Raw genomic sequence first — 18,167 nt, 5'->3', positions numbered from 1 at the left:
TACCACTGTACCAAATATCAGTGATCTTTTTACTACAGTATCTACAAGACGAGTTTGCTGAACAAATGATGAGTGCTTTAATCTTTGACACCTGTTGTGGGTAGGCAGGTGCCTACATCCAGACTTCCCAACCTCTAAAAACAAGTTGTCATAGCTGACAACACAAACCACCCATGTGGTGGGCAAGAAGTGTCATGCAGGCATCTCCTTGATGCCGGATATAGATATCCTGTCCACTACTCCACTTGACACACTTTTCGACTTTTTGCAGATGGTTGGACTCCATCCAGTAGGTGGTGGTTGCTCTAGGGACCTTGGTAGGACAGGGATCAAATTGCAAGCTTTTCATGCAGCTGGGCATTCACTGTGAGCTTCTTGCTGCATGTGTCCCAGCTGGGAGCGGAGTCAAATCTCGGCGTTTAGTAATTATCCCTCTTAGCAGTTAAAGCTCCATTTTAAGACCTATAACCTATCTGAGTTGGTCAGTCCTCTACGTGGGTGGCCAGACTCCATCAGGGGATTGTGGCATACCTTGGCTAGGTCACAGAGCATAGGTGGGCTCCGTGTGTGGCCCCCAACACAACCTGAAGCTGCATTGTACCTTCCCATCAGAGTTTCTTTCAGTTTGTTACTAACTTGGCTGGGTTGGGGGGGGGGCAAAATACTGCAGCCATGTAACACCTTGCTTGAGGAATTGGTAGCCAGGGCCAGTCTCCTACCTGGTCAAGTTCAAGGTGTTGGTGCTAACAGGGCTGTTTACTTGAAGGATCGCCTTATCCCTTCAGTGTTAGAAACTGAGATGTGAAAACTAGGAGCTAAATGGCACCTTAGACCTAGGTTATGTGCACAACAATGGAATGTCTAGGCGTGCTTTTTTAATGACAAGAATACAAAGCTGAAAATGAACGAGCTGCAGCTAAATTATTATGTTCATTTTTCACATGGTCTAGTCCCTCCCCTGCCTACCCCCCTAATATTCTTAAGAGGGTCTCTTCTCCAGCCTTCAGAGAGTAGCTAGAAGTGGGGAGGCAGAAAAAGGTCCTCCTTTCCTTCCACTCTGCAGTTTTAATCTGAAATCTTAGGCGCAGTCCTGCGCCCAGAGCTCAGAAACTGCTCACGCTAATGAAATTCCCTGTCGCAAAATACACCTAGAACAATGGGAGTTTCGACCGCTGTATCCCTTATATATCCAGTAGGTCACTGTGGTCTGCTGGAGAGCTTTTCCTGCAAGTTCTAAAGATATCAGAAGCTCACTCTACAGCAGTGTTTCCCAACCTTTTTTGGGCAAAGGCACACTTGTTTGATGAAAAAAATCTCGAGGCACACCACCATTGCAGCCCCGTGACGTCAGCGCGCAGCGTCACGCCGGGAGGGACGCACGAAAGTGTAAGTTTCAATTTTTTCCCCTCCCCCTTGCCGGGAAACCTCCAAGCTTTGGGGGTGGGGGGGAGGAGGCAGCAAAGCGAGGCAGGAAGGAGAGCGCGGCTTGGCTGGGTGAGCTTTGGCAGGGTCAGGGAATGAGAGCCGCGAGGCGGGCGCTGCGGACGGAGGCGCTGCCCGCCGAGCTCGCAGGCAGCCAGGCAGGCAGACGGCGAGAGCCCCGCGCTGGGCGGCCTCTCCTCGCCGCCGCCCCGCCTCTCACCGCCCGACTCGCCCGCCTCCCTCCAGGCAACATCTCGCGGCACACCAGGCAACATCTCGCGGCACACTAGTGTGCCGCGGAACAGTGGTTGGGAAACACTGCTCTACAGTAACACAAAACAGGGCTTTCCGTATGGCTGCCCCCAGCAAGATATGACAGGCACCCTCATTCCCACTTTCCAGAAACTGAAGACGTTTCTCCCCGACGGATTTTCAGTTTGATGAATGAGTCTCTGCCATGGGTGTCTATTTTGTATTGGTTTTTTGTGTTTATTTAAAATATATCTGTTGGTTTGGTTTTTGTGTTGTTTTCACTGTTTCTTCGCTAGTTTTGTTGTGCATCACTTTGAGACGTGTGCGTTGAGTGTGATTAAATAAATCATGTATGTATTGCACATTACCATTGTTTGCATAATATTTGTAGTCTAAAAACATAAAGGTAGTTAATACAGCCCCCGTTTGCTTGCATGATTTCCATTCTTGACCTCACCTGAACATGCACATTGCAGCAATTTCTGCTCTCATTTCTGTTTCTGGTGAAATTCTCTGACATCCTACTCAACAGTTGGTGCTAAGAAAATGTATAGATCTGTAGGTCCGTAGAAACATCAGTAATACGTGGCATGTTGGGTACTTCAATTCCTCCTTTTTTCTGCTTCAGTCTGGAACCATGACTGTACCAAAATCAAGATATCTGTTCTTGTCTCTCTCTTCTCTCCCCCCCTCCCCCAAAATACACACTCCTTCCCTCTCTTTCCTCTACATTGATAAATACAGTGGTACCTCGGGTTAAGAACTTAATTCATTCGGGAGGTCCGTTCTTAACCTGAAACTTTTCTTAACCTGAAGCACCACTTCAGCTAATGGGGCCTGCCGCCTCGCCGCGGGAGCACGATTTCTGTTCTCATCCTGAAGCAAAGTTCTTAACCTGAGGTACTATTTCTGGGTTAGCGGAGTCTGTAACCTGAAGCGTCTGTAACCCAAGGTACCACTGTCGATATTTGCTCTCCTTTGCACCCAGAGATAGCCAAATATACACATATGTAGCATCCCAAGACACATCCAGTCACAAGTCTGCACACATGTGAACCATCCTCTCAAACATATACATGGGCCCATTTCTCCCTTCAATCAATAGCTATGGAAGGAAGCAGGGAAGAAGCCTTTGATGTTCTGTAGAAGGCAGACAAAAGCACTTCCTCTGCAACCCTTTCCCCCCCTCTCCCCCCCTCCCCTTATTCTTGTCCATTCTCTGAAGCCATAGCCAGTTCCTCCTTGGAACAAGCATTGATACACATCTTAAGGTGTATGAGCACTGAACGATAAAGCTGCATGTTGTAGTGTTGGAGGCTTGTTTTAAGAACCCGCTTTTATTGACAAAGAAATTCTGGGCTTGATAATAGGATGAAATGCGATCCTCAAAAACAACAACCCCCAAAGCTGCTTGATAATAATTTGTCATATATTACATTGTATTGCAAGCAGCATCCCTCAGGAGGAGATTTTGGGCCAGATTCAACAAAATAGTGGCTCTTGCGGGAGCAGTGAGTCCTGCTAGGGCAACAGGAATTCCCTCCCAAATTGGCTCTGGGGGTCAAGAAAAACCCCAGAGCAGTGTGTTGCAGCAAGTGAGCAGAAAATCTTGCATTTGACAGCATGATCGCATTAGCACACAGCTGAATTCCTTCTTTTGGATCCACTTCAATCTGTTTCTGTTCCATTGTTGGCCCCTCTCTCTGGATTGTTTGTGAGAAAGGTGAAATAGGTTTTATTTCATAATCTGTCATCATCTCTTGCCCTTCGGTGCTTGCAGCAACTGTGGTTTTCTACAAAGTGAGGTGTGACTCTTTGCTGGGTTGCAGCCGTTTCAACTCTGGGTCGTATTGGTAAGCTGCATCTCAAAATTTGCTGAAAAGCAAAAGGCTCAGTGCTGTTGGCTTTCTGTCCTTTGCAGAGAAATGGTCAGGAGCCATTGCTATAGCAGTACACCACTGTGACGTGTTGCTCTGTACCAGTATTGTGAGCCAGGGCATGGCACTACTGCAAAACGATGGGTTGATTCTTTTGCAGTTAAATGGTTGTAAATAAGACATGGAAGAAGTGGTGTGGCCGAAGAATTATAAATATTTTACTTATACCTCATGCAATAATATTTGTGGTGTCCTGTTTATGAATATATTAGCAGCCTCGTACCCAGTGCTGCTCTGTAACTTGAAGAAACAAAAAGATCAGTGCATCCAGTCGTATCCAAACATAGACGAAAACCTGCTTCTCGGTCTCAGGAGCCACCGTGCAGAATTTGGTTACCTGTCCAAATGCATAGTGAACAAGCAACTTTCTGTCCTTTGGTCCATCTTGCCCAGTTATGTCTACTGTGATTGTTTGCAGTTATTCAGGATCTCAGGTAGAGGTTCTTCCTAGATCTCCTACCTGGAGACCTTCCTAATAGGAAGGCGTGTGTTCCACCACTGAGCTATGGCCCCTTCACAACCCAAGCGCCCAGTAATCTGACAGCAGCCTGTTTTAGCAAACACTTAGCACAAAGTAGCCAATGTGATGAACTACAGCCGCCTTAATCCTGACTGCTGACATGCTGGTGAGAGTTGGGAGTCCCAACATCTGGAGGGCACCCCATTGGCTACCGAAGGCACAGCAGGCCTTTCCTCCTAGCCAGCTCTAGCCACTCTCTGCACTGCCAGTTCTGCCTTTTAAATATTATTGCACGAAGATGCCTTTTCTTTTCTTTACCTGCTGCAGGCTTAAAAACTGAAAGTTTTCTTTTTTTCCTTTTTGGTAAAATGTGTGTCAAAACACACAGGACAGGGTGATGCAAAGGCAGCCTAACAAAGAGCAACAGTGCCTTTTTCTTTTTCTTTTTTTACTTCTGCAAGCGAGCAAGGCTGAGCCAGAAGCCTCTGTTTAGCACGTCCTTCATTCTGATAGTTTGGTGTTAGGAACCTTTCTCCCAGTGTGGTGTAGTGGTTAAGAGCGGTAGATTCGTAATCTGGGGAACCGGGTTCACGTCTCCGCTCCTCCACATGCAGCTGCTGGGTGACCTTGGGCTAGTCACACTTCTCTGAAGTCTCTCAGCCCCACTCACCTCACAGAGTGTTTGTTGTGGGGGAGGAAGGGAAAGGAGAATGTTAGCCGCTTTGAGACTCCTTCGGGTAGTGATAGAGCAGGATCTCAAATCCAATCCAAACTCCACTCCCTGGTCTTGCTGATTTCCCTGTAGTTTCTGCCTTTAGCCAGAACCTGCCTTAGTCCTGGTCTGGGAAAAAGGCCGGATATAAAAAAATTAAATACAACAACTATAATAATATATCCCTAAGGTCCCAAATATAGGCATTGACTCTGCAGATCTTTTTTCAGCCGTTTGTTGTTACTCCCATTCATGTTCATGATACCCACACCATACACTTAGAGCACATGGCTTTCTCCCAGAGAGTTTTGGGAACTGTAGTTTACCGCTCACAGAGCTTCAGTCCCCAGCACCCTTAACAAACTACTGTCCCAGGATTCATTGAGCAAACTGATGTGCTTTAAATGCATGGTGTCAATGCAGTCCTGTGCATTTTGCCTCCCAGGCGACATTCAGGTGTGGAATCTTATTGCATATGTTTCGCTGGTTATAATGCTAGCGCTTCTATCCTGATTTTAATGTTCCTTTTGCACTGCAGTAGCTGCTGTGTTATGGAACTGCGAATCTTTGATCAATATGCTGCCACATCTCAAAAAATTTTAAACGGCAGGAAAGAACTGGGTACTGGGATAGTGCTCCACATTTCATCATATCAGGAAAACTGCAGGAAAATTACAGTGCAACCTTCTGCAATTTTCCAAGTTAAAAGGGTTGCAAACAATTCCTCCCCCCCCCCATATTTCCAGAAGGGGCTTTTACATCACATGAAACAGGAAGATATAAAGAAATGTTGGGAAGGTGGAATAAAATGCCATTTGAATGCAATCCCAATAAGCCCTTATTTGCTGTTATGGCAGGGTTTAAGATTTTGTTTTGTCACTATTAGAGTAAGTACCACACACACACACACACACACACACACACACACACACACACAAAACATGGAATAAATTATTCTTCCACATAATTGAAGGGAATTTGCTTTCACAGGATCTTATGATGGTCAATAGTTTACCTTAAACAACCGGGGGGGGGGGGGTAATGTGAAAAAGCACTAAAAATTTTTTTTTGAAAAGGGAAGAGGATTAGACTAGTTGCATGAAATCAGATCTAGCAACAGCTGTTGCCCATGATGGGTCCTTCTGACTATGATGGGAATCAGAGGTTGCCACAGTATTCCTGCCCTATGGATGAATTTTCTTTGAGTCATCTCGGCCTCCCAAATAAATAAAAAAAGCATTACAGTATAGACAGAACAAAGCTGTAAGATCAGCAGATGCATCAGAGCCTAGCCGTTGCTGGTTCAGGTGACGGGCTTGCGTTCGTAAACTCACATGGCTGTCATTTGATTCCATTTTTTCCTCTCCTTGTTCCTGTCTAGTATCCCAGCATCTCTGACGTCTGCATAAATCATTGGCCTTCGTCATCATAAGCCCCTGACAATTTTTGAAGTAGGTGTTTCTTTTGTTCTTGCAATGTTGTGTGTTATTGTCAGCGGCCCCTTTGCCTAGGATTAAATAACCCCACGTATATAAAATCCAGTTGCGAAGGAGTCCAGCTACTGATCACTTGCTGCTCTTGGTTCAGTGCCCACTATTGTATTCTAATCAGTAATCTGGAGTGCAATCAGGAGCAATGTTCAGAATTCACCAGGTGCATTTTGCACCTGGCTATCGGCCACCTGCGACCAAGTGAAGATGCCCTGTTGCCAGGATGGTGCCTGACGTCTCCACCATCTGGAGGTACATGCCAGGGGATCCTTGGATCCTGACTGTTTTCACACGCTAACAGCGCATCCTTTGGAATTCTATCTGGGTTATTTTATCTGCACAGTTGGAACGAATTTCAGGAACAAAAAATGGTATTGAAAAATACAACTTTCGAGCTGCCTGGCCCCCAAATGGCAATTAGACATTCTGTTTAAACCCTGGTTTAAGGCACCATTTGGTACCTATATATCTGAGTTTCTAACACTGCTCAGGAGCCAGATTTCTGGAGGGAAGCCATGTGTTAGGGGTGACAGATGCCAGGCATCTCTGGGCAAACTGACTAGAATCTTCCTTGTCCAGGATTATGAACAATAGTGTAAGCAAATACAGTGGTACCTCGGGTTACAGACGCTTCAGGTTACAGACTCTGCTAACCCAGAAATAGTATCTCAGGTTAAGAACTTTGCTTCAGGATAAGAACAGAAATTGTGCCGCGGTGGCGGCAGCGGGAGGCCTCATTAGCTAAAGTGGTACCTCAGGTTAAGAACGGACCTCCAGAACAAATTAAGTTCTTAACCCGAGGTACCACTGTACTGAAGGTGGCTGTATATAACAACCAAAACAAAGCCAACAGCATTGGGGTTGGTGGGTGGGCATTAATCCGCTCTTGTCGAACTGTCCTCCAACTCCTGGTCAACTTTACTTTTTATGTGATTCATCTGTTTAGGCATTTTAAAGCTCTGAGCCGCCTAGGGTGCCTTGACAGAAAGGTGGTACATAAATGCAAATACACTGTTGTATGCAACGCAATGTTCAATATACACTGATAGAGGAATAATCCTCCGAGGCACTTAATATTAAAATACATGTACCATGTTGAAACAAACAATTGCATATGATAAGGGGCAACTGTGGAAAGCATGAGGCAGTGTTGTGGTTGTTGCAGACAGGCTAAACATGGATAACAGAGACTGCAGGAAAACCCCCTCTGTAGCAGCTCATGCAAACACTACGTATTTTAAAGACTACAGTGCGAACCGAATCCTCTGATGCGAAGAGGCAACAGGACCGCTGTGGGCATTCAACTGTCTGTTGAGTGAACAAAGAGACATTGTTCTAGATATAGGTAGGTAGCCGTGTTGGTCTGCCATAGTCAAAACAAAATAAAAAAATTCCTTCCAGTAGCACCTTGGAGACGAACTAAGTTTGTTATTCATATGAGCTTTCGTGTGTATGCACACTTCTTCAGATACACACTTCAGTGCATGCACATGAAAGCTCATACCAATAACAAACTCATTGGTCTCTAAGGTGGTACTGGAAGGAATTTTTTTTATTTTGTTTCAAAGACACGTTGCGACAGTCTTTGCCAACCCAGTGCCCTTCAGACATTTTGGCTATGCTGGCTGAGGCTGATGGGGTTTGTAGTCCAGAATGGAGGCTGCAATAAGTTAGGGTTGCCATACGTCTGGAATTTCCTGGATATAGCCGGATTATGGTAGTCGGAATCCAGTGTCTAAGCAGAAATGGCTGGGGAAATCTGGATGTATGGCAGCCCATGTTGGAAGTCTAGTTTTTGCCGAATTTCCTTAAAGCTGAACAACTTTTGCATTCGGTGTTTTACTTTTTGAAAGATGGCAACCCAAAATAAGTGGTGTTAGTTTACCCTCTCGGGAAAGTTTTTATCCTGAGGTGTCCATTCAGACATACAGTACTGCTCACATTACGAAACACATTTGCACAATGCTATCTTCTTGTTTTAAATGTTGAAACAATGTTACTTGAATTGCCATTTTGTATATTAGCTGGTACCTTTTTCCTAAGCAATGGCATGGGAATGTGAGTTACAAAGTTGAATGTGCATTGCATAAACTTACCTATTTTTCGCTCTGTAAGACCACAAGATGCACCTAGTTTTTGGAGGAGGAAAACAAGAAAAAAAATACAGTGGTGCCCCGCAAGACGAAATTAATTCGTTCCGCAATTTTTGTTGTCTAGCGAATTACGAAATCCCATAGGAATGCATTGAAAATCAATTAATGCGTTCCTATGGTCAAAAAAAGTCGAAACAAAGCCAAATTTGGTACAACAACAGTTTATTAACTGCTCTTTAAAGTCACACATACTGTAAAGAGCAGTTCAAAAATTGAAGGGAAAATAAATTAACTTTATAAACAAAACATGTCTTTGTTTTTAGACAAAGGAAACAAAGCCGCGAGACGTTTTCGTCTTGCGAAGCAAGCCCATAGGGAAATTTCGTCTTGCGAGGCAAATCGAAAACGGAAAAACCTTTCGTCTAGCGAGTTTTTTGTCTTGCGAGGCATTCGTCTTGCGAGGTACCACTGTATTCTGAATCTCAGGAGCCAGAACAGCAAGAGGGATCGCTGCACAGTGAAAGCAGCAATCCCTCTTGCTGTTCTGGCTTCTGGGATAGCTGCGCAGCCTGCATTCGCTCCATAAGACGCACACACATTTCCCCTTTTTAGGAGGAAAAAAGTGAGTCTTATAGAGCAAAAAATACGGTATTTTGTATTGTGTGGTTGGTCCTGCAAAGACAGCAGACCTTGAAGTTGTTTTGCTATCATTTTTTCAGCAAGATAGCCTTCTGGGTCCCTTAACACATACACACCCCTTTTGTGTTTTCAAAATTTGAAGCTCACAAAAATGAATTTGCTCTTTTAAAAAATGAGACTTCCCCATAATACAGTGAAATTGCAAAAACAAACAAACATTTATTTATTTATTTATTTATTTATTTATTTATTTATTTATTTATACATACATACATACATACATACATACATATCCCGCCCATCTGGCTGGGTTTCCCCAGCCACTCTGGGCGGCTTCCTACAAAAGGTTAAAAATACGTTAAAACATCAGTCATTAAAAGCTTTCCTAAACAGGGAAGGAGAACAACAAAACAAAGGAGGAAAACAAGAAGAAAAGAAAGGAACAATAGAAATAAAGAGAGGAAATAGAGAGAAAGAGAAAATAAAATAAAGCAAAAGAAAAGAAACATTAGCAAAAAAATACAGAAAAGGAACTTCTAATTTTCCTTCTGCTGTTTACATAAAAGAATAAAATATGATTACTTAAAACCTTTGGTCCATGTGAACATCCATCTTCTCCACTTTCAGTTAAACAGTATTTCTTTTAAGTTAAAGTGTCTCAGAATCAATCATTTCTTTTTCCCCAGGTCTGAGATGGGTTCCCTAAATGTTAGTATTATTAATAAATGTTAGCCATATTTTTCCTTGTAATTTTATCTCTTATTGATTCCCAACACTATTACTCCATACTGAGTGCGAAGAAGTTGCTTTTAGGAAGGAGGGGAGCAAGTCGTTAAGCCCTGTGTTGCACAAATGCCATCAAACCTGTTTAGAGGATTTTTGGGTATCAGTCACTGATTTTAAAATTTAAGAAGACTGTGTTGATTCTCTAGGGTGTCACTTTCCTGATTAAAGCAGTTTATAGATTCTAAAAGGAGATTTGTTCATCTGTTGCAGGGGGAATAAGGAACAAATAGTCTTGTGGCACATTACAGATTGACAAATTTTATTATGGTATGGACTTTATGTGAGTTGGGAGGGAGAAACTGTATTGGGTTCAGAGGGAAATGTCCAGAAAGTAGCAGTTCAGTTGGAGCTAGAATAAAATAAGCACAGTGATCCTTTACAAGAGCACCTAAAATATGCAGTAAAAAGCAATAGATGGTTTGTAAATGGATGTAATAGATATTTAAAATTATTGGGTGGTTTTGATGTGGGGTTTTTTTCCCCATTGGCTTTTGCGGATGGATTATTCTGCCTTTATTCAGCTGATTTATTTATTTATTCTTTTATCTATAACATTTTTATCCTGTTCTAAAGCCAAAGAAAGGCTTCAAGAGCGGTTTACAGACAGACAGTCGCTGCCTCAAACTTACAAACTGAAAGACATGACACAAAAGGAAAAGGGATTGAGAGGGAGGAGGGCAAAAAGCAAACTTAGGCGCTCTTTCTTAGTTGCAGAGTTCTTGTAATGAGCAGCTGGAATGGAATTGTGGAGTGGTTTTTATATGATGTCTAGATTCATCCAATACTGTGATTTTATGCTTCGGTGAACTACTTTGAAATGCATTGCATGCATGTACACAAGCATTTTTTTACTTGCTACATTTATATCCCAATGTTTTTCTGGGGGTCTCTTAAGGGGAAGTTTATCCTCATGAGAAAAACCAAACCTGCGAGGTCAAATAAGGCAGAGAACAGGAGCGGAGGAGACTGAGTCAGACCATTGTTTCATCTAGCACAGTATTGTCTACAGTGTCTGGGAGTGGCTCCCTGGTTTCAGTCATGTCCCCCCATAGAATCATAGAGTTGGAATAGACCACAAGGGCCATCGAGTCCAACCCCCTGCCAAGCAGGAAACACCATCAGAGCACTCCTGACATATGGTTGTCAAGCCTCTGCTTAAAGACCTCCAAAGAAGGAGACTCCACCACCTATCTATCTATCTATCTATCTGGAATCTATCTGGAGATTCCAGTGATTGACCCTGAAACCCATTTGTACGTAAAGCAGGTGATTGCCCAAGATAACCTGGTGAGACATGTGTGTTCTGGAAGATGGCATAGTTCTCCTTCCTTAATTAAATTGAAATTCTGTTATGAAGCCAATGAGCTTTGATATAGCCTAAGACAAATGCGGGTGGCAATGTGGGTTAAACCACAGAGCCTAGGACTTGCCAATCAGAAGGTCGGCGGTTCGAATCCCCGCAACGGGGTGAGCTCCCGTTGTTCGGTCCCTGCTCCTGTCAACCTAGCAGTTCGAAAGCACGTCAAAGTGCAAGTAGATAAATAGGTACCGCTCCGGTGGGAAGGTAAACAGCGTTTCCTTGCGCTGCTCTGGTTTGCCAGAAGTGGCTTAGTCTTGCTGGCCACATGACCCAGAAGCTGTACGCCGGCTCCCTCGGCCAATAAAGTGAGATGAGTGCCACAACCCCAGAGTCGGCCACGACTGGGCCTAATGGTCAGGGGTCCCTTTACCTTTACTAAGACAAATGTTACAAATGGCAGGGATAAGTCAGTCCCTGCCCTCAGAGAGAGGAGGGCCCAAAATTGGCAGAGAGACCCTCTGATCTCATCTCTGCCTCTCCCTCTCCTACAGCCTGATGGACTGGCAGCTTTAGATGACATTTATAGGAAAAAACCACATATTGCTTCTAATGAGGCCACATACCAAAGTTCATTTCCTGTTGGATTTATGGAGCTTTATACATAGTCTTGCCATGGATTCTATCTTCTCTATACTGTCCTTTTGCATCCTGCCAGCATGCAGAATGAAATTACTCGAAAATGCAGTTGGAACTTCAAGAGTCCTGATTTGATCGCAGTAGTGGAGGTGTTGCCAATCAGCTCTGATGTATTGGCCCTGCCTTTATCATTTTCACATACTAATTTCAACACAATAGATTTTGTGGGGCTAAAATTTTGTTTAACTTCTTTCCTCCCCCGGCTGCAATCCAGAGAAGTACACTGGTCTGACTTGTTTGTGTAGTGCAGGCATAGGCAAACTCGGCCCTCCAGATGTTTTGAGACTACGATTCCCATCATCCCTGACGCTGGCCCTGTTAGCGAAGGATGATGGGAGTTGTGGTCCCAAAACAGCTGGAGGGCCAAGTTTGCCTATGCCAGGTGTTGTGGGACTTTTCCCAGCCAAGCTGGAGTAATACTTCCTCTTCTCTCTTACTCCGCTAACAAGTTCTCAAGGGGGCTTTTGCAGCTTAGGAATGCTTTAAAAGCCTTTGAAGCCAAAGCGGGAAGCCATGGAGCAAGGAAGCGAAAAAAGATGCATATTCTCTTACGTAGATAAAATAGATTGTTGGGTCCTCACCATTTTGATTTATTGATCTTTTTAATCCCTTTCCCCACCCTCCTGGCTTACTGAATTCTGCTTGACAGATGTCTTTGAATATCTAGCTGGTATAAAGTAATCTGTATATACCCTACGTCACTCCTCAGGATTCTCTGTGTTAAACGGAACTGTGTCCATCAGTCCTTTACTGCTTGTGAATATTTTTGGGTAAGAGGTCTAAATGCATAAAGTTAGTGCTAATAAGACAGACTGGTGGAGGAATGAGAATTTTAGGCTATCAAAATATTACAGGATTGGAGGTTTACTTCAGAATTTTAAAGTAAAGGCAACGGCTGATTTGCATAGGGGGTTACATTCCTTTCCCCGGGCAGAGTGTGCATAAGACCATTACACCCTGTTACAACCCTGCCCAGTTAGGCTCCCTTTTCTGGCCACTTCCAGGTCACTGTGATGCGCTCAGTTGTGCATCAGTCGATTGTTGCCTGAAATGCACATTATAATGGAGATTATGTGTTGGAACAGAATAATAAGCCAGTATTTAATCATCAAATCTCGTCTTGTGACACTTTAAAGACTTAAGGGTTATAGGATGTATCCAACTAAATTCTGGTGGGCCTTAGTTAGTCATGCCCCATTAATTTCAATGGATCTGCTCTGAATGTGACCATCATTGGATGCAGCCCTGACATATTTATTATGGCATAAGCTTTTGTTGACCACAGTCCATTTCATCAGATGAAATTGGCTGTGGCCGGGAAAACTTATGCCACAATAAAGAGATTCATTATGTGAAGCAGCAAGATAAAGAACTTGGCAATGTGAAGGAGCATCTCGGGCAGTATAAATAGAAAACGGAAAGTTGTGTCCCCCCCCCCTTTTCTTTCACATAATATTGAGATGGAGTTGGTACCTCTCTTTTGGAGAAAATTATCTGTATAGGGTCCAGTACCAGCTGAAAGAGGTAAACTACCAAGAACTGTTGCCTGAAAAGGCAAAAGTATCAAGCTGAGGTCCTACAAACAATATGTGATATTACTGGATGTGTGTTGCCAGATGCTCTGAGGGAAAAGGTGCTTATTTTCCAAATCCTGTGAAGCATGAGGCTCTTGCTTGAGATTTAATCATGTACATATCTATTCAGTAGTAGGTCTTACTGAGTTCAGTGGGGCTTACTTCCAGGTAAGAGTGTCTAGCTGAGAGAACCAAAATTGACAGAGACGTTTATTAAAGATACAGCTTGTGTTCTAAGTTTGGGCATCAGCTATAGCCTCTGTTTGGCAGTGCGAGGTGTTCCCTAGGAGTTCAGCTCCTTCCATTTTGTGGTAGGCTATGACTTGCAATGCAAGGTCAACTTGATCGAATCCTTACAAGCAAAAAGAGGGCAGGCCTTTTCAACGCTAAGCATAGACATTTGATTTCTAAGTGTTCCCCACTCATCTCTTTTCTTTTTGCCCATCTTGCGTTCTTCCCTTGCTGTTGAAGTGCCTTCTGTGTCATCTTGGGAAGTTCTCCATAATTCACACCAAATAGAGCTGTCTAAAAAGAAATAGGAAGATGAGCTGATGACCATTGCAGTAGTTTTCTAAACAGCAAGGAGTTAGTCCGTGAACAACGTGAATTTGTGGATAAGAGAATTATTGTTTTCACTGTAAAAATGTCTCCTATTGCCCTAAACTTGTTTTATAGTAGATATTCTACCATAAAGTGCCAATAAAACGTTGCACAATGCAGATGCAAGCAGTTTCATGTTGGCTGGTGGCCAGATATTAACAGCAGATAAATAAATGTTTCCAGTTTGAAGCTGTGAGCTGTTTTAGTTACTGCTGTTTCTTAAATGGAAAGCACAGTTTATTGTTTGCCTTCTAATTTAAATTATAATTGAAAACAATGGAGAAACACAATAAAGTTAAGAATTTGCTTGTAATTTGGACATGCTTGTCTGTATTTTCAGGTTATTCAGTGCGAAGAGCTGAAGGCACCCGTGCTTCAGATTTAGAATTTATTTTATGTTCATTAGCAGCGGCAAAAAAAGGCCCCCTGAATGTTTCATATTCTGTAAAAGACAATTCATGTTTGGGATGCTAGAATTTTGGATATATCACTAGTAATAAAATTTGCTGATCATGACAGCGGTGTGACAAATGTGCAGACAAGGACCATTTTTGGGGAATGAGCATTATAATTACTGTGTTGAATCATCTGAATTGTTCTCTTTAATATTATTATAAGTAATTTTACTTGAAAACATTTTTTAGAAACATGCATAGGTGAAAATGATGAAAGTTGTGAATGATGGTTGGAATTATTTAATCCTGACTGGAATGTGTAGAACAGGAATGGGAAAACTCTACTATGGACTCCAAGGAGATTGTTAGCTGCTTTGAGACTCCTTAAGGCAGGCATCCCAGACCACTGGTCCTGTTAGCTAGAGATGATGGGAATTGTAGTCCCAAACGTCTGGAGGGCCGGAGTTTGCCTATGCCTGCCTTAAGAGGAGTGAAAGGCGGGTTATCAAGTCCAAACTCTTCTTCTTCTAACATCAGATTTTCTGTGTGCAGGGATTTTATATTTAACGCGTACTATAAACATGTACCGTATTTTTTGCTCTATAAGACTCACTTTTCCCCTCCTAAAAAGTAAGGGGAAATGTGTGTGCATCTTATGGAGCGAATGCAGGCTGCGCAGCTATCCCAGAAGCCAGAACAGCAATAGGGATTGCTGCTTTCACTGCGCAGCGATCCCTCCTGCTGTTCTGGCTTCTGAGATTCAGAATATATTTTTTTCTTGTTTTCCTCCTCCAAAAACAAGGTGTGTCTTGTGGTCTGGTGCTTCTTCTAGAGCGAAAAATACGGTATTCTATTCTATTCTCATACAGAGTAGTCTTACCGGTCCATTTGTAAGGGGACGGTACGAAGTTCAGTCAAGACGCTGCTTTGAAGCAGGGTATGTCATGCATGCAACAAATGTGGGGTATATAGCGGCCCACTATACAGTTTGAAAGCCATGCATGGAAGGCACTATGCAGATGCATTTTTCCCCAGTGTTGGTAGGACAACAGCCAGAACGTAATGGTGAAACTACAATGGATATTCTTGTCATCCCTTTTCCACTTCCCACTATGATTGTGCAGCACTAAAAAAATAATAATCACATCTTGGTATAGTAATTTCATATAAAATCCATGTGGTCATGGCTTTCTTTTCCCAGTGTGGTGTAGTGGTTAAGAGCGTTAGATTCGTAATCTGGGGTTCGCGTCTCCGCTCCTCCACATGCAGCTGCTGGGTGACCTTGAGCTAGTCGCACTTCTTTGTAGTCTCTTAGCCCCACTCACCTCACAGAGTGTTTGTTGTGGGGGAGGAAGGGAAAGGAGAATGTTAGCTGCTTTGAGACTCCTTAAAGGTAAAGGACCTCTGACAGTTAAGTCCAGTCGTGAACGACTCTGGGGTTGCGGTGCTCATCTCGCTTTACTGGCCAAGGGAGCCGGTGTTTGTTCACAGACAGTTTTTCCGGGTCATGTGGCCAGCATAACTAAGCCGCTTCTGGTGAAACCAGAGCAGTGCACGGAAACACTGTTTACCTTCCCGCCGGAGTGGTACCTATTTATCTACTTGCACTTTGACGTGCTTTCGAACTGCTAGGTTGGCAGGAGCAGGGACCGAGCAACGGGAGCTCACCCCGTTGCGAGGATTCGAACCGCCGACCTTCCGATCGGCAAGCCCTAGGCTCAGTGGTTTAGACCACAGCGCCACCCGGGTCCCTTGAGACTCCTTAGGGTAGTGATAAAGCAGGATATCAAATCCAAACTCCTCTTCTTCCCTACCTTTTATTATTATTTTTTAACAGATTGCATTGTTGGTCGTGCAGTGGAGATTTCCCATAGAACCTAGAAACTCCCACTTTAGCTGCTCTTGCAGATTTATAAAACAGGCATCCCTCGGCTTAATGTGTAAATCATACCTTTAAATGATAGTTTCCAAAGGCCAGAGCCGCTTAGCTTCCAGTATAACATTGCCATTGTGTTGAAATACATAAAAGCAATGTTAGCTGGTGATTAGGCCGGGGGAATAGTTCTTCTAAGCCCTCTGCTGTATTGTGTGTTATCAGGAAGTTGTGTCTTTTATTCTCTGAGTGGTATTTTCCTGTCCTTTAAAAAAAAAAACTTCCAAGAAAACAAATCCGTTCAGCAGCAAATGTACTTACTCCAGCCGTGGCTCTGCCATTATCTACAGAAATACACAAACACACCCATGCAGTTTTAGTGACACCCACCAGTGAGTTGCAGCAATAGAATGAAACACTTGAGTACGGTTGGATTGTGCAGCTTTGATCCTGCAAATCTTACTTGAAACGCTTCGTCATCTCCCAACATAGTCTTTCCCACAGAATCATAGAATTGCCAGGTTGGGAAGGGACTCCAAGGGTAATCTAGTCCAACCCCCTGAAATGCAGGAACCTCTATTATTAAATTTGTATACTGCCCTATACCCGCAGGTCTCAGGGTGGTTACAACATCAAATCACTATAAAAAACACAAAAATCACAATAAAAGCCAACCCAATAATCCCCCCTCCCCAACACATTTTAAAAGGACATTGGATGTTTGGAAAGACAAAGTCAATTTTTTACTGTACTATATAACAACAACAACAACAACAACAAAAATCATTATTTATACCCCACCCATCTGGCTGGGCTTCCCCAGCCACTCTGGGCAACTTCCAACAAAATACTAAAATACAGTAATGCATCAAACATTAAAAGCTTCCCTAAACAGGGCTGCCTTCAGATGTCTTCTCAAAGTCTGGTAGTTGTTGTTCTGTTTGACATCTGGTGGGAGGGTGTTCCACAGGGCGGGTGCCACCACCGAGAAGGCCCTCTTGGCTTCTCGCAGTGAGGGAACTGGCAGAAGGCCCTCGGAGCTGGACCTCGGTGTCTGGGCAGAATGGTGGAGACGCTCGGTTGCTTGCAGCCTTTAAATGGTACATAGTTCTTCAAGATGCTTACAGAAGCATGTATTTTTGCTGGAGCAGCTCCAAAGTCAAAAAGTTATGGGAAGTTCACACACCACACATCCTTCCCCTCCTCCTTCCAGACAAGCAAGAAGCATGATCACACGGTAGAGCTTGAGACTCTTAATATCAGGGTCATGGGTTCAAGTCCTGCGTTGGGTGAAAGATTCCTGCATTGCAGGGGGTTGGACTAGATGACCCTTGTGGCCCCTTCCAACTATGATTGAATTACATGACCCAGGCAGGAAAAGAAGCACTCAATTAGAGGTGTATCCTATTGAGAGGGTGTGTGGCCTGGGGAGAGTCCCAGAGGCTGCACAGCTGCATTTGTTCCTCAGGCCTGAAGCTCTACACCCATCTAGTAGGTGAGCCTGTAAATAACTTGTATCGTATGTCATCTTCTTGGTTAGAGAAAGTAAACCAGCTTTTCAGGCTTGAGTATGGCAAAAGCAAATCAGATTTGCATCTTTAGAGATGTGGCAAGTTTTTGTTCCTTATCCCCAACTTTCCTGGCTACAGAAGAGCCAGTGTGGTGTAGTGGTTAAGAGCGGTAGACTCGTAATCTGGTGAACCGGGTTCGCTTCCCCGCTCCTCCACATGCAGCTGCTGGGTGACCTAGGGCTAGTCACACTTCTTTGAAGTCTCTCAGCCTCACTCACCTCACAGAGTGTTTGTTGTGGGGGAGGAAGGGAAAGGAGAATGTTAGCCGCTTTGAGACTCCTTCGGGTAGTGATAAAGCGGGATATCAAATCCAAACTCTTGGATTTGATATCCCGCTGCACAATAATTGGGCTGCACTACAGCATCT

General features: G+C 43.7%; 1 protein-coding gene across 13 annotated transcripts in view; it reads left to right on the top strand.

The window, feature by feature from the left end:
- The window catches only part of ZMYND11 (zinc finger MYND-type containing 11), a 108,535-nt gene that overhangs the window by 23,130 nt on the left and 67,238 nt on the right, over positions 1-18,167 (top strand). For 2 of the 13 annotated variants that reach the window (XM_081163646.1, XM_081163647.1), the window contains exon 2: positions 6,165-6,234. The exons of the other annotated variants lie outside the window; for them this stretch is intronic. The gene's annotated coding sequence lies outside the window, so the exon portion shown is untranslated. The remainder of the gene's footprint in view (positions 1-6,164; positions 6,235-18,167) is intronic. 13 annotated transcript variants of the gene reach the window in all.

Source organism: Podarcis bocagei (assembly GCF_964188305.1).
Source record: "Podarcis bocagei genome assembly, chromosome: 12".
NCBI lineage: Eukaryota > Metazoa > Chordata > Lepidosauria > Squamata > Lacertidae > Podarcis > Podarcis bocagei.
The sequence above is the reverse complement of the archived record's forward strand: the minus strand, read 5'-3'. Positions and strand labels throughout refer to the sequence as shown.